Genomic DNA, 15,691 nt, shown 5'->3' on the forward strand with positions numbered 1-15,691 from the left:
TGTGCTCTCCACCTCCCTCTCTGCTGCATTGGGCTCTCTGTGCACCTCAGTAAGAAAAGAGGCTGAGTTCTATTCCTTCCTGATGTTCCAGAGAGGAGCAAGCACCCAGGACTGCACAGCAGCCTTACAGAAGTTGCACTCTGCTCCTACAGAACCACCACCCCCTTCTCCCTGTACTTTCTGATGGAGGAATGAGATGTGGGTGCTGTGGAGTTGAACAGAGGGAAAACACTGCTGAGACACTCAATATTAGCACTATACTTTCTGGGTCTCCAAATTAGGATGCAAAAGAAGGATGCAGTCCCTGCCTTAGCCAATGTAAAGGGAACATTTTTGCATCTTTTTGATATGGGATCTTATCAGCAGACAGCTTTTTCTTTTCAGTAAAATAAATCTTTGTAATTCCACACTACAGAAATCTGACAGTACAGAAAGGAATCTTTATGATGGCGGAAAGTCTCTGCACAGCACATATTGCAGCTTAGAATAATTATTTATTACTGGTGCTACCATTCCTGAGCCTTTAATGCACTTGTGGCCAGAAAATGAGCAATCCCTGGTGACAACAGCAGAAATGCACTTCTTCCCATGGCAAGTAACTTTTCCAAGTTCCTGTCAGGCTGCAATATTTTCCCCTCCATGCAAGAGTACTAAAATGAAAACCTTGGATATATAAATCAGAGTAGGGTGAGTTCACTCCTGTGCCAAGAGGGAGCCAAATGAATCCTGGGGATGTTAAAGTTGAGAGGGGCCTCCTAGATCATCTTGGTGTGCCTCCCTTCCCCTGGCCATGAACAGCTGCTGCTGTCACTGGAGCAGAACCCTAAACAGCCCAGGGATGGGGAAGGAATGCCAGGCTCTCCCCTCCAGCTGCTCATTAGTGCATTAACATTTTCTACAAGCTATTTACTACAACAAACTACTTCCTATTTACTTTTCTATGCCTCTCTGTTTTCTCCTGTACCTTATCAACTACTCACATCATCACCTCTACAGTCACAGTCAACTTTCTCTACCTAGGTTATTGTCGGACTGACCTTCCCTCAAGAGGGCCTTTTGCTCCTAAAGCACAGAAATAACTTTATTTGGTTTGGTTTCCATCCATTACATCTTTTAAATACTCAATAATTCCTCCGCATCTTTTGAGTCCCTATAGTGCAGGTTTTCATAGATAAGCACATCCCTCACTCTCTGCTCCAGTATGGAGGCACAGAAGTGACAGCCATGTGACAAACAGCCAAGCTGAGGAACCACGTGGGAGCCTTTCAGAGCCATGAAGAGGAATTGCCAATCCCCAGTGCCAGCATGTGCACACACACAGGTGTGCCAAGGAAGAAGCAAAGAGAGCAGGGATTTGCTGCATGACCAATATTCCTCCTCCAGGAATGGCTCTCTGAAGGTGCTTTCAGAGCAGTCAGATGGATCTCCTGGGATGCAATTTCATCTATTTCCACTTCACAGAAACAATCACTCTGGGGGTGAAATAGGTCACATGAGGGGATCCCATCCATCTCTTTGCCATTAGGCTCTGCAGAATAAAGCCTCATGTTTCCTGAATTTAGCTGCCCAAGCCTTAAACAGGAGGCTCTCCTTGCTTGCCTGTATTAGCACCTGAAGTTTAGCCACACCATGCTTCCTCACTGGCTGGACCAGGAGCAGAGACCTGCCAGTGCCCAGCAGGAGCTTCATCCCCTTTCCCTCTAGGTCTTCTCCAGCTGCAACACACAAGTTATCCACCACCACTTCCCTTAGGTGGAATTCATCACCCAAATGTGGCCCTGCTTCCTCCTGGTGTAATGGTACCTGTGTTTTCCCTAAAAGGGCTTTGCAGATGTCATCTTGAAAGAAATCTACCACAACGTTTTACACTCACAGCTGACTGCATTTCCTGGTTTTCCAAAGGGAAAACTTTCTTTGCCATGTTCCTTCTCTCAGCAATCTGCTTGTTACAGCTTTTGAATATCTTCAGACCCTTTACCTGGTATTACCTTTCTACCTCCTGAACACCAGAGTACCTGGCTAGCAGTTTTCTGATGGATCATCTGAATGCAGGCTACTTTTTCCCATTATGGAAATACATTTTTTACTGAGATTTTGATCCATTTCCATGTACATTAAAGAGGGTAACAGCTGGTGCTCTTAGCAGTAGCTGCAAATTACACACATCCTGAAACTAACACTGTTAATGCTGGTAGTATAAGCTTAGTAACAGATAAAACTTACCAAAACGTGTTGGAAAACCAAAATGAGTTCAGTACGTTTGGAAGAAAAGGCTAGCTGAATCCTCATAGTAATCAATTTAAATATTGCTAAATATAAAGTTTTATCCACTGTAAAAACTTCACAGGATGGTCTCACATTCGATTTCCATTTAGTTCAGGTCTGTCATTTTCAGAGACTTCTTTTGCTGTAGTTCAAAGTTCCATGAAGTAGGTGCAGAGATGGTAGCATAGCAACCACCACAAAGTGAGTTTAAACATGGAGAAAATGAGCTTTTAGCTTTCTAATAGCAGAGCTTTCATATTCATATCTTCTTGCTGGCTTTGAAACACCTGTGTCTATTTCAGCTGACTAGGTTCATTCTATCAGTACAGAAAGCTGCATGGCATTACTGAACTGCCATTAAATGAACCTGGTTTATGTTAATATTCTTTGGTCATGGACAAACAGAAAACCGAATTGTCAATGGTGAGGAACTAATTTCATTTTTAAATTAAATTATCATTTCCTTGAAGCAGAAGAAGGGTGGCTTTTTGCATGAAGCAGAATTGGTTCCCAGAGTGGGCACAAGAATAAATCTACTTTTTCCTGCTGACTCAGGAAAACCAAATAAACCCAAACATTCACCACTGTGATTTTAAAAATCAGTTTTAAGGTTATAGATGTGCCCTGTCTGCACAATTATGTGAAGTCTGTCAGAACAGCTGAGGGACCAAGAGTTCAGAGTTTTGGCACCTCGGCGACTTCTCCTGTTCACCTGAACTGAGTTTAAAACTGTGACTGGCCTTGGCTTTGCACCTTTGTTTGAAAAGGTCTTGGTGCCTGGAGAAGTGGATGTGAAATGCTGATTTAAAGAGCATCTCCAGCTGGTAACATCTGCATGCCCATGCAGGCACACAGCCAGAAAAGCAGTGGATAATAATCAATGAACATTTTTAAACTCCAATTCTGCATCTTTGTTAGCTTGAAGCCTTTTGCCTTCTCCATTATTTTCTTAATGAGGGTGATTTTTCCTGCTGATGTATTAACTGCAATGGACACAGACGATCCCATGGGAGGTATCTCACACCAGGCACACCCTCCAGCTTGGATTTATCCTGGAATGAAACAATTTCTACCCCACTGCAATCTCCCTATCCCCACACTGCAGTTACTGACAGAGGATCTTGGGTCAGTGCATTTTCACCTGGCTCTCCCTCCTGGGCAGTCTGCCCCACAGACACACACAGGAAGACTCTAAACCTCTAATAGCTAAAATTGATTCCAAACACACCAGTGCAGATTGTGCAGCTGGGTGTGATCCTCTGGGAATGCCAGAGGTGGCACAGAGGTGCCCAGGGCACCTGGATCCTGTCAGTCCCACTGCGGTGCCTGGGAAAGGCAAGGGTTGGATGGCAGGGCCATGAGGCAGGATGGAGAGCTGCTGGAGTGCCCTCAAACAAGTTTCCACCTCCAGGCTTGTGCACAATGAAATAATTCCCTACTCTTACACCCTGCACGCAAATCTTCACTTCCACTCCTGCCTGTTCCGTACCCAGTGCTCCACAAAAAGTCAAAGTGAGAAGTTCTTGAAGAGAACCCCACCACTGAGAAGCAGCAAGCTGCTACCACTTAGACATAAAACCTCAAAACTTGTAACTCCAGTCAATCTTTTGCATGACTAAACTTCTAGGATGCACTTTACTATGGAGTTTTCCATTTCTAACCCAAACACTAAGCTTTCCTCTTCCAACAATAACTCTGCTGGCAGCATTTCAGTCGTTCTAGAAGTGGTGTTATAATTCTTCTCACCAACATGTGCAAAGCCTCTCAAATTACAGAGCTTACAAAGAACCTAAAATTCTTACATCAGGGTTACAGGGGATTATCCAAACCCCCGAGGTTATGCAAATTGACTGCAGTTATGCAGAGCAGAGCTCTGGAGAACATACTCATGTCCTTACTCCACACCTCATTCCTGTTTGATGGGAGACAGATCCACTGCCATAATTAGTGCTCTTATTTATGACTGACATCAACTTTCAATATATGCTGCTTACTCATCTTCATTTTCCATTAACATTCTGCATTGGAATGTCATTGCCAATGACTTATTAGCAGCAAAATAACAACAGCAACACAAAGAACAGCTGTGTTGGATAGTTATTGATTATTGAAAAATGTGTTATTAAAAATGTCAAGTGTCCATGTCATTCTAGAAAGCCTCAAATAGATTTATCAGAGCTCCCTTCTAACTGTTATTTTGGGTCTAATCTAAGTATTCTTGTATTCACCAACATAGGGGTGGTGTTGGGAAGTGTTGCTTTTCCCTACTATGTGCTCATACAGATTGATGGCTACAAATGCCATGAGGTGTCATCAACTCACTTTTAAATAACCCCTGAATGTGTGAATTAATGAGATGTAAACTGCACAGAAGTGCAGAGAAACCCACTCTGCCAAATCTCACATGAGTTAAGAGCTGGAAATTGTCATTTACAGAGCACAGACCCCTGCATTAACTGTGAGCTGCCTGTAATTCTTCTCTTTCATTGCATCCACCTATTTTGGGACCCTGGCTAGTACAGTCAGCCACAACCTGCTCTTTCCCACTCTCTCCAGATTTCTGAAGTAGCAGAGAGCAGAAAATGAGACTCATGGCCCCAGAGAGGAGGCCATGGCTTCCAGCACAGACTGCCACATCAGCAACAAGAGAGCTCCTAGGGATGCATCTGGATGCCCAGGAGGGGACCTGGCTTCAGGTAAAAAACCTGGATGGAAAATTGAATTCAGAGTAAAAACCCAAACTCACTCATACACCCAACTGTTTGATAGCCCACATTCATGTCCTGGACAAAAGCTTGGGGCTTTTTCTACTCCTTTTTGTATCTCTGGTTTCTGCTCCTATTGGTTACTTTTATTTCCTATTCTGTGAAGAATTCCAAGATGCCAGCAACAAGAAGCTGCTGTGAGGCTCCCTGGATCAGTTCTGCTGGGAAACAGTGAAACAAGGAGTACCACGGATTTCAGCTTCACTGACTGAGCTCCAGGGCTGAGTACAACATTTACAGTGGGGCTTGTCCTTAGTGTCACTGCTGGAATAGAGATGTAATAAAAATAATTTAACCATCTCTGTACTTCCACAGCTTAGGCAGGATAACATAGCAGAGATTTCACACAGTAAATAAGTATAGGAGAGAAATTTAGGATATGAACTTGTTTTAAAGGGGCATGGACCTTTCAGTGTTCCAACTACCCAGGGGGTTGAGACAGATGGAAATCAGAGCCTTGTGCTGAACCACACAGCAAAACCAGAGAAGCACAAAAGGAAAGCATAACTATAACTGTGCCCATGTGTCCCACAGGCAGGAAACAGGGGATGCAATCAGAAATGCAGAGGATTCCATGCACCCCAGACACATCTCTACAAACCCTGTGTCCACAACAGACACCACCAACTTGGGTCCTTTTTCTTACGGGTTTGTCCAAGCACCTGTATTAAAGGAGGGTTCACACTTGCTGTGACCTGGTTACTGAACAGAACACTGTAAGCTAAAATGGGACTTTCCCCCTACAACCTACAATAGGTAATCTACAAAATTAATTTCCTTCACGTCTAATGAGGCTCTGTGATGTGGTTTGGCGTGCATTACTGTGTGTGTTAGTCACAGCCTGGCTGAAGAGAAATGCACCATCAAATTTACTGTAACAGCAATTTTCCTTAAGGTACATCAGCACAGATGAATTGGCAGACCCCTAATCCAGGGCTTAAAACCATCTGTGATACAACATTGCCCTCTATGGCAGCCCAAGGTGTAACAGATTTACAACAGAAACATGGCACTGCTGCTCTCTGGTCCCGTTCATTTTTTTAGCATAGTATCTATTTTCCTAAAACACTTCTGGTGAACATAAAAGCTTCATGCCACCAGGAGAAATCAACCTACTATCCTCTTATCATGTAATTTATTTCTTTCAAGCCTATCCTTCAAATTGTAACAGATATCTCCATTACTGGCATTTAGCTTTTATGTGATAATTTCAGTTCACAGAAGCCCTGCTCCATGTGTGTCAGCATTTCTGTCACACAAAGACAATGAATAAACAAAAATTAAACCCAAGTGCACACAGGGCAGTAGCCTCAGCACTGGTATGAACAGGCAAACAACATGTGGAATATTATTTCTAAAGTGCCCCAAACTCTTCAGAGAGCCAAGATGCAACATCAGAATATCATTACAGATATTTTCAAATGTAACCTGCTGAACATTAGAGCCACAAGTAAAGCAGGAATGAGCATGATAAAGAAGTACAACGGTTAAGTATCAAGTTCTTATTCACTCGGAGTGCTCTCGGGATTATTCCATCCATATTTTCCTTTGCTTATTTTAATTAAGTCACCCTTGTTTTCTTTCCATGAGAAAAATGTATTTTAAAAAGAAACCTCAGTTAAAAGATGGCTGGAGAGCAATGATCACTGGGCCTTGTTCACACTGAACTGTATTGCATACCCAAAACAAAAACCCAACCATTCCTTATGCTGCCATCCTGATATTTTAGGGTTAGTGCTGGAAGTCTGTAAGCAATTCCTACCTCCAGCAATGGGAAGCAATAGCAGTGAGACATTAAAAGTATTTCTTTAGCTTATTAACTCTGTTCTAGCAGATGTTGCAGAGACATTTCACATCTCTAGAGAAGGCCAGTTCAAAGTAATTATAACATCATGATCTTGATTTCCCTTGTCAGACTAGAGCATTTTCAAGTCTTTAGCCTCCCTTTTGCTGAACCCAGGTCTGTGTGGGTTTTTTAAATTTTATTTTCAAGCAAACCTAGTCACATCAGTCTAAAAAGAGACCTTAGGGCACACTTCCATTTCCCATTTCAGGATTTCCCACCCTACTGGAGCATGAGCACGAGGCCTCCTCCTATAGCACCAGATAAAGCAGAAAACAAATTATAATAGGGTTACCTAAAAAATTAAAAATTGCTAGGAGGGGAAACAAACCTCTGCACAACAGGATCATTTATTAGAGCAGTTCCTAAATACCAGTTTAAGAGTGTGTCAGTAACGGATTTTTCACTTTAAGTGTTTTTTAAGTTTTAAATTATGGGATATAAAAAGCTCTGCTTGTGTGAGCTAACCTAGAAAAGAGTCATCCTTAGAAAGCAATGGAAGCTTGATATCTAGATGGCAAGGACAGAAGAGCAAAAAGAGAAAGATAAATGTTCTTTGTAGTTCCTTCTTTGAAACTACCATTCCTGGTTTCACCTTTAATTCAGAGGTGGATTAGAGTATTAAAAGAGTCTCTGTAGGCAAGTTCAAGGGGACTCCCACTGGAGCTCTGGTCTAATTAAGCTACTTTAGGAATCATTCCAGTTTGACTAACTCAATTTCTTTTAAAAAGTAATCACTTAATACATCAAACCAAGAGTTCAAGCCCCTTTGTTTTTAATAATCAAAGAAGAAATGCTTGGGTTTGAGATTTGTAAGCCATCACTTCATGTTATGGATGACACTCCCTATGATAATTGCTGTGCCAGCAGCTGGCCTGCATTGCTGTCTGTCAACAGCCCTGCCACAGCTCAGATATGGCAGCAGAGTGCTGCTGTCACACAGAGATCATTGTCCCAACCCATGGAGATCATCAGTCAGCTTTTGGTGCTGGCTTGGCTGGAGATCAGCGGGAGCTGGAAGGGCCCTGCTGAAGTTCCTGCAGGGAACAGCAGAGCCCTGCCCACCCTGTCAGGAGTCCCTTGCAGGTGCTGTGAGCGGAGCTGTACAAAATGTGTCACCACCTAAACCAGACCCTGGGCAGCCTGAACTGGGGCTGAGAGCAGCTGCACAACGGGGTGACCCCACTTCTGTCTGCAGCACTGGGGACCAGAGAAACCCTGTGGTAGTCTCTGGGGAAGCACAACCTTTGTGAGTCACACAGCAAAGGATTCCCTGAGCTTTCACAGGAAGGGGACATGGGGGCACTGTCAAAGTTCCTAGATCTGGTTTTGTGACAGTTTGCCATGCAGGGGGGCAGCAGCCAGCTTTTCTGGGTGAAGCAGTCGGGTGAATGGGACCTGCAGCTGCTTTTAGTCCTGTTCTTGCAAGGATTTACAAAACCAGACTGACTTGCTTACCAGCAGGGAGGTCACAAAAGGAGTCATCATGAAAACAGAGCAAAGGGGACACAACTCTTAGACAGTGTCACATGCTACAGGGACAAACAACAAACCCAAGGGGGCTGAGCAGAGCTTAACCCTGCTCGCTGCTTTAGTCTCTCCTGCTATACTCAAGTGTGGCCTGGGAAAAAAGCTCTTCTCTCTCCAAGCTCCAGTCCTGCCCCCTTTCACTTCCCAGGAACAGTCAGCTGCTTCAGGCCAAAGCAGAACCTGGGGGGGATTCTGTAAGGAAATTGTGGGGCAGAGCCCAGAAGGCTCCATGGATACACACAGACATCCATCTCTCTCACACATCAGGAGCCCTTGGCTCAGTGTCACAAGTAGTGACAAAGGTCAGGCTGTGGATTAAGCACAAACCCAATTTTTGCTTTGATGGTATCTCAATAGGAGCACTTAAAACTGCAGTTTATATTTTCATAGCTGAGTAAGCACCTAAGACATAAAACAGTAATGTAATTAGAGATATGTGGAGCAGCTCTAATGCTGGATGTAAATGAATGTCTGTTGGTTTAACAGATATTTCCACATCAGTTTCTATCAGCACCCTCTCTGAAACTAATACATCCAAAGCCATACAGGAACAAAGCCACACTAGGATATCAAAGTAACCTTAGAGAGGAATAAAAGCATAAGATAAAGCTTATTACAGAACTGGTATGCACTGATTTGCCTTTATCATCTGTACAAGTCTGTCCAGATATAAAGAGGGGATCGTAGAAGCTGGAAAAGAGATTGTGTAGCTGGAAAAAGTCAGCAGTCAGGAAATCCAGCTATTTTTTACATTCTTTAGTTTTACTTGAGGACTGAGCAGCATTTTTGCTGTTGATGTTGTTGCAAATCAGCACTTCATGCTTAAGAGCACCACCAGCAGCATGTTCTCCCCTGACATCTGGGAAACAAGAACAGTCCAGAACAAGGCAGGTACTGCCAGTAGAAGACATGAATGCCTTAACTGAGTTCTAATGCACAAAACTCAGCTCCAAGTGTATCCACATTTCATCCCTGCATTTCTGCTTCTGTAAAACCTCTGACATGTTTTGAGCCAGAGCCAAAATAGTCAGATGAAAAACTCCAACAATTTATTGAGACATCAAGACAACAAAATAGACTTTTCTTAATGAAATATATGAATACTCAAAACCCCACATTCCACTATGCCTTTGTGTTTCTCGCACTTTTGATGTTAATTAAGTTCTGCATATCTCAAACTGCTGCTGGAAAACTACGACTAATCTATAACTCTTATGAAGTTGCCATAGTTCCTCTGAAATCAAGGGAGGTTTTGACAATTTGCACCATCTGAGGAACTGCTCTGTGTGTCTAACAAGACACACTGCTGTTTAATTACAGGCAGGTTCAGAAGGAATCTCCACAGCTCCAGAAAAAGCTGGTTTGGCCAGGAAGAGTCATTTTTTTGTTCTCTTAAACTTATTCTGAACTTCAGTGTTGAAAGCCATCTTTCACTAAAGGCCATAGATGTGTCTTGAGCTGAAAGAAAAGGTTCTGTGTCCTGCAGGCAGCTTTGAAGCGTGGCCTTGGTGCTGTGAGGGGGTTTTTGAGAGGAGAAGAAGGGAGTGCCTATTCCAGTGTCCTCAGAGCACTGGAATAACAGGTGGGGAGACTGGGAGCAGCCAGACCACAGAAACTCAACATAGGAGCAGCAGAACGTCAATCCAGACATTCCTGTGACAGTTTCCAGACAGTCTGGAGAGTGAACCAACGAGATACCACGTGTTCACACACTGACTTCTGAGAGGATTTGCTCGCTCTGCAGCGCATTTAGGAACATCATTTAGTGGTAGGCTTGGCAGTGCTGTGTTAATAGCCAGACTCCATAACCTTAAAGGTGCATTCCAACATAAATGTTCTAGGATGCTGTGTTTCCAACCACAAAACTGCAGGAGTTGTGTTTTCCACATCTGCTGGTGTGAAGATGAATACTTTAAAATGTGTACAGACATTGCAGTGAGAGGTGTGTAAATTGCAAGAAGATTTGGACAGAACACAGCAACACTCACTTTCACCTGACCAACAAAGCACAACAACAAACAGCCACCTAAAAAACCCCACCAAAACTCAAAAACCCCAACCACTGTCAAACCTACAGTTCAGAACCAGAAAGTCACGTTTTCCACAAAGTTTTGGGCAAAGCAGTGGTAGGTTCAATCTCTAGGTTTTGTGCTACCAAAATAAGTAAAATAAGCTGTTGTGATTGTCTGCCTGTACAGGGAGGAAGCAAACCACATGAGGATTAACAGCTACAGAATAATGTACAGCACCCAATGCAAAATCTGTGCTGCAGGGTAAGAGCCAGAAAAACTTATATCCTGGGGCAAGGATCTCAGCATAAGTGTGCTGCCTCATTAATAGACTGCTTTATTACTAGGATTTCTCTTATTTTCTTGTTTCTCTCCATCCACACTCAATTTCTGTTTCTTGCTGTCCTGTTTTCTTTCTTGTCTATTTTCCCCTCAAGCAGAGCTTGAGAATTATGTCATGACCAGAAGGACATTCCAAGTACCTCAAGTGCATCTGTGACTGAACTGGAAGAGTTCAATTCTCTCTACTACCCAAAGGAGAGGGAAGCAAAAACTCAAACTGCACTCTCGTCTCCCAAGGGTTGGTGTGCTCTTTCTGCTACAGAGTTGGAGCAATTCTTCCAACAGATTCCCCCATGTTTCTCATGAGGGCAGACCCTGGCACAGTCATTGTCCTGATCCCGCACTTGAAATGAATCACCAGCAGAGCAAACAGCTCCGGAGGCAGCCCTGTGAATCCACAGCCCTGCTCCTTCATGTTGAATTCACCCGGCACAGCAGGGCTTAAGCCAAGGATTTCAGTTCAAAGAGTGACTTTAGCATCTGAATTAAAACACTCTCAACAGTTTGCGCAAGCACTTGGCCACTGGCCCACCCAGGAACATCCACAGCGCAGTGGTGGCTTCCAGGGGGCAGAGCGCTGCTCCCACCATACCTGGAGCAGCACAGCTGTCCCTCAGCCAAACCCTCCTGCTCACAGGCACCTCTGCAGTGCTCCAAGTGCAGCCAGGAGCCAAGGACAGCAGTACCAAGAGCAACAAACTGGACTTTTCATACTATCAGATAAGCAATGGAACCTCTGGCACTTTTCAGACAAACTGCAGAAGATTTCCTCATGTTGGGAAGAGACTCTGTAACTCAGTTTGGCTGTTTTAGTTTGCAGCCTGACCAAAGCTCTGACCTTCACACAGAATGCAAGGAGGCACTTGCTTACCATGCAGCTGCAACGGGATCTCCATGCCCAGCATTCCCAACAGTCTTTGGAAAACAAAGCCCAAATCTAGAGCCAGGCAATAGGTGTAAGGCATTTTTTAAAGATCTCTCAGCAAGTGCTTTGTAATTAGGAATTGCAGGAAATTACTCAGTAGTTTGAATCTTAATTTTCCCTCAGTTTCTAATTTAGCCAGAAGGAATCAATAAGCCCCCAGTTCAGAATCTCTACCGTCTCTGAAACTTGGATATTCACAGAGAGCAAACAGCTCTTCATGTAGAAGGTCCCAGCTGAAGGATGTAAATGCTGAACTGCATGGAATGCCATTTATTCCCGCTGCTTTGGAAACTCAAAGGTTGAGCTGACCCTCCTATGATTCAAATCTGAGTTTACAGTGTCATTCATCATCTCAGACTGGGTCTGTTCCAGTCTCCTTGAACAAAACTATTTTCTCCTCACATTTGCTGCACAGAACTGGCTGAATTTCAATTCCAAGGTGCATTGTACAAAGAACAGGTTTGGAGTGAAAGATGTCAAGCTGGCAAAAACTGAAAATTAGATTGGAATGAAATCTAATTCTTTTAATATACAAAGTGTTTAGTTTTGCCTCTGTAATATAATTTGAAATCACATAGCAATCATGTTTCTTGGCTGTGGAGGCTGGTTTTGTATCCAGCTGGATGAAATGAAGGATTTTAATAAGAAATTATGCAGCAAATAGGTGGAACTTGTGTCACATACAGCAAGAAAATACTTTTCACCTCCGAGCACCGAATATTTGCTGGTGCCACGGAATGTTTGCTGGGTGACTCCTCCTTGATTTTGGTCATGCACTAAAACCCACCTTTTATTGTATCAGATGATCCTATCAGTGACCTAACAAGAGAAGGAACCAAAAACCTTCCAGCGCTGGGATTTTGTTAAGCCTCTTTTTTAGCACCTGGAGACAGTGAGAAGTGATGGGGGGCACTGGGGGCACAAGCATCCTCCTGCCAGAAAAATGATTCTGCCAACTTTGCCTTGCTCCAAGGCTTTCCGCTGCAGGCTCCAGGTGTAAAACCGGGAGCTGGAAGAGGCACTTCCCTCCCGCATTCGGGGCGGGCATGAGGGGAGGTGGTCCAGCCGCACGGTGACAGATGATGCAAATCCTCGCGGAGCGCGGAATCCATCGGGGCGGCGGGAGAGGAACGCGGCTCATCTCCGAACCAGCCCCCGCCGCGGCGTCCTCGCCGAGCATCCCCCCTCGGCCGGAATGACATCAGGGCAGCTCCGAGTCCCTGCAAGCCTGCGGGCTGAGTAGCGGCGGGATCGGCCGCTGCTGCCAAGCGCAGCCCCGCGAAGCCGCCGCGCTGCTGCCGGAGATCCGCGGGAGCCGGAGCCTGACTCCGGCGCTCGGAGCGCGACGCCGGCGCCAGGACCGCGAGCAGCGGCTCCTGGGCTGATCCCAGAGTTCTCGCAGCCTTTCTGCCGGAGCCCGGCGTCATCCCCGTGCCCAGGAAGGAAGCTGCATTTGGAACGCTGTGCTGAGCAGAGGTTTGAATCGTTCCAGCTGGCTGCTCGCTCTGAAAGGACAGGCTGGGTACAAATGAGATGTGACTGCGCCGGTGGAGTTCAGTGACTGGGGCCGGAGCAAGAGGAGCCTTCCTGGGATGCTGCTGAGAGCTGCTGGCAGCTGAGAACTCTGCCTGGTTCACCTGGAGCCCTGTGAAGAGCTTCGAATAGCAGGAGTCTCTCTTTGCTGCACACCAGGAAAGAAATTCTTCTCTAGGTAAGCTATTCAGCTTCTCAACCTCTGCTTGTGGGCATTCACATTCATACATTCATACCAGCACACAGACAGTGCCTACACTCAGAGCAGGTACAAATACCCAGAACGTGCCCAATGATCTGCCTGGAACCTCTGCACAGTAAGTGCTTCCAAAAGCTGCCCGGGGCCTGCCATCCCAAGGATTGTTTGAAAGTTTGAGATGAAATAGTCTTTGCCACATGCCCCTGATGCCAAGGGATATTGCTCCCAAGGGAAGCAGCTGTCTGCCTACTGTATGAAAGATCACAGAAGGGAGAGCATGGGAAGTTAGGTGAGGAGGAAAAGAGGATAAAATTGCTTCTTTAGTCTTCTCCACATCCTTTGCCTTTTTTGCTACCATCCAGCAAAGTTCAGCAGTACTACTGCACTGAAATTACTTGGTAGAAGCTTTCCACGGAGATACATTAATTGTGCACCAAAGCAAGAGTAATTGAACTGTGAGGAAGACAAAACCTACAGATCTGCTCTCTTCCAGCACTTTGATAGCAAACTACATGTGTCAGAAACTTTTTTTTTTTAAACAGCATGATCATTTATAGAGTGAAAACAAGGATTGTTAGAGGCAGTAAGACCTAAACTGAAGAAATCAGTGTGGGCTCTTCAGATGCTCCAGAGCCCAGTCCAGCAGCAGCCCAAGGGTTTTATCCCACAGCTGGCACAGGGGCTCCAAGTCACTGCTGCTGGGAATGAACACTCACAGAAAATGCACAGAGGTGAAGAAGTCTCTTCCCACAAGCCCTGCACTGTCCTAACCACACATACCAACAAAACTCCAGGCTCAGGAAATTCGCTTTTCCCCAGGGAATTTACCAGGTCATTTTTTACTAACTCCTGTTAGTAAAACATTAGTTTTCCACATTCTCATTCATATTGCCTGAAGCCTCCCTCCTTCTCTCTGTGTGAATCAATGCTGCAGAATCTGGCCTACCCCCTGTAGCAGGTTACTCCACCTCTCCTAGCTTTGAATGCTCTCAGAGAACAAGATAAAAAGAGAAGTAACTCATTTTCACCCCATTTCTTCAGTAGCTTGAATCATGATCCTCCTGCTCTAAATGTTCAGCCTGGAAGGACAGCAGGATCTCCTTGTTCACAAAGTTCCAATAGCTGGCCATGTTTCCAGGTGCTCCCTCTCTTGCCCCATCCTGTCTGTGCACTCTCCCCATGCACCTTTTTCCCTCCCTAAAGCTGTACTGCCTGCATTGCTTTTGGGAATGCTGCCCTAAAGGAGGGGCTGGGGTGGGCTCTGAACTGCCAATCCATTTAACTAAAGAAATTCTTGGCTTTGAGTTCCCTCCAGAATCTTATCAACAAGACCCTATGATCTTCTCAGTTGGGTTGGATGTTCTCATGCCATTGCTCTGTGCACAAGTTTACAGCTGTCTGTCAGCTTTTGTGCCATTTCCCCAGAACATGGCCTTTTTTCGATTCATAATAGATGCCTAATGTCTGAAAGCTTCAGAATTGAAAGCAGAGTATCTTCATGTCTTGTTGACACCACTCTTTTCTGCAAGGCTGGGGAAATGCTCCTCTAACTTGCCTTTAATCAGAGTAAATCAAATTCAAAGGGTTACGTTTCAGCAGAGAGCAGGATGCTTCAGTGACTGACCACTTGCACACACACACCCCCCACATACAAATCCTTTTCAGCCTGAACACCCTATTAACCCACACCATCAAGTTCTGCAAGTCCTATTAAAACTTTATGGGTGTTTAGAGGCTGTGATATCTGCTGTATCACTCCCTGTAATGCCCATGATCAGCCTTAGCACTGTGCAGGAATTATGAGCTGCTCTAGAGTTCAACTGCCATACTCATTATGAGCAGGATAAAAATATGCTAATAGTAAAGAGGGGCTTTTTTAAGGTTGCAGTACAGGAATTATCCCAGCAGTACAATGAGATACTTTAAGGAAAATGTGACCATATATTGCAAACCCATGGCAATACTAAGCACAGAAAATGCTGATAAGTTCCTATTAGTTCTGACTATGAGTTTTCAGTTAGATAAAAAATTGCATTTAACTCTATGTCCCCAGAAAAAGATTCATCATTTCTCTACAAGCAGTAAAGGAAGCCATATAATGAACTTCTACCCAAATAAAAAGTATACTGTCTGTTCCAAATCATTCTGATTTGTCCACAAACAATTTTGCTTTGACTGCCTCTATGACCATAGGGCTGGCTGAGCTTCAGCTGCATGAATATTCTGCTGTTTGCTTTCATCAAATGTTTGCCTTGCAAAGCTTCCATAATGCCAGAATCT

General features: G+C 44.6%; 1 protein-coding gene across 2 annotated transcripts in view; it reads left to right on the top strand.

The window, feature by feature from the left end:
* The first annotated feature begins 12,790 nt into the window (after window positions 1-12,790).
* LOC128941881 (bifunctional heparan sulfate N-deacetylase/N-sulfotransferase 4) overlaps window positions 12,791-15,691 on the top strand; it is a 65,155-nt gene continuing 62,254 nt past the window's right edge. For both annotated transcript variants that reach the window (XM_054283885.1, XM_054283886.1), the window contains exon 1: window positions 12,791-13,390. The gene's annotated coding sequence lies outside the window, so the exon portion shown is untranslated. The remainder of the gene's footprint in view (window positions 13,391-15,691) is intronic.

This window comes from Melozone crissalis, unplaced genomic scaffold (genome assembly GCF_028551555.1).
Source record: "Melozone crissalis strain CALT ecotype California unplaced genomic scaffold, PUWL_Pcris_2 ptg000039l_1, whole genome shotgun sequence".
Taxonomy (NCBI): Eukaryota; Metazoa; Chordata; class Aves; order Passeriformes; family Passerellidae; genus Melozone; species Melozone crissalis.